The sequence below is a fragment of the Sinocyclocheilus anshuiensis genome, unplaced genomic scaffold (assembly GCF_001515605.1).
Source record: "Sinocyclocheilus anshuiensis isolate Anshui unplaced genomic scaffold, SAMN03320099.WGS_v1.1 scaffold627, whole genome shotgun sequence".
In the NCBI taxonomy this organism is placed as follows: Eukaryota; Metazoa; Chordata; class Actinopteri; order Cypriniformes; family Cyprinidae; genus Sinocyclocheilus; species Sinocyclocheilus anshuiensis.
Genome location: NW_015549703.1, coordinates 1,936,570 through 1,937,562, shown reverse-complemented (window position 1 = coordinate 1,937,562; position 993 = coordinate 1,936,570). Strand labels below are relative to the sequence as shown.

Below are 993 nucleotides of genomic sequence, written 5' to 3'. Positions count from 1 at the left end.
CTCTCTCTCTCTCTCTCTCTCTCTCTCTCTCTCTCTCACATATACACACACACAGCCCTACCCCTCGCTCATACCGCTCTCCCACTTGCTGGAAGGCGGCAGTATGAACAACGCATACTAAACTCACATGTGCGTCTCTGGCCATTGACAAGGAACGTGTATTGTAGCTGTCGAGGTCATGTGACTGAAACGAGGGAACTCTGAGGACACCTTGAGCTCACCTGCCACATTTCTTTCCTCTTCTCTCTCTCTCCAGGTCCATCTGTGTTTCTCTCTCTTCCTCTGTGCTACACGCTGAAGAACAGGATCCTACACGCAGATCTCATCAGGTAGGCTCCTTTTTTCTCGCCTTTCTTTCTGTCTCTCTCCTGTTCTCTGCCTGCCTGCTCGCCGTTCTGCAGAGATGCTGCGTCATTGTGTGTAACGCTCTGGCACATAAGGTGTGTGAGAATCTGACAGGCTGATATGGGCAGTACCGGCATTCTGATTTCTCCTAACAGCCCTCTGTATCTTTACATTTCCCTCTTTTTCTTTCTAGCTATTATCAGTTTTTTTTTTTTTTTATTATTTCATGAATTATCACTTCATTGATGATGTATCTATTGTCTGTGCATATTTTCTGCAGTTTTTGAGCATCCCTGTACCTGTTAAGTATAGTTATGCGCTCATAGCTCTACATGTTGGATATATTGAAGCAGATGTGTGTCATGTAATTTTGTGTGTTTGCCGGGCGGGATAACATGCTAGTTGGATTCAGGGTGACGTGATGTTGCCAGTCTAGACACCTGCCATTAGCATCACCAGACTGTCCAGGTACATAACGGTGATGGTGGCAGTGATTTAATGATGGTGTGGGTCACTAGGGGTGGGTGATATAAATCACAGCATGAGTAATTGTATATCATAGTAACTGTATGTATGTGTGTATATATATATATGTGTATATGTATGTGTGTATATATATATATGTGTATATATATATGTGTATATATA

At 43.1% G+C, this 993-nt stretch overlaps 1 protein-coding gene across 3 annotated transcripts in view; it reads left to right on the top strand.

Annotated features, from left to right (window-relative positions):
• LOC107660616 (microtubule-associated protein 2-like) overlaps positions 1-993 on the top strand; it is a 118,973-nt gene that overhangs the window by 45,287 nt on the left and 72,693 nt on the right. For 2 of the 3 annotated variants that reach the window (XM_016449977.1, XM_016449975.1), the window contains exon 2: positions 257-329. The gene's annotated coding sequence lies outside the window, so the exon portion shown is untranslated. Of the gene's footprint in view, positions 1-73; positions 330-993 lie in introns of those variants that run through there. The other variant, XM_016449973.1, reaches the window with a different exon arrangement.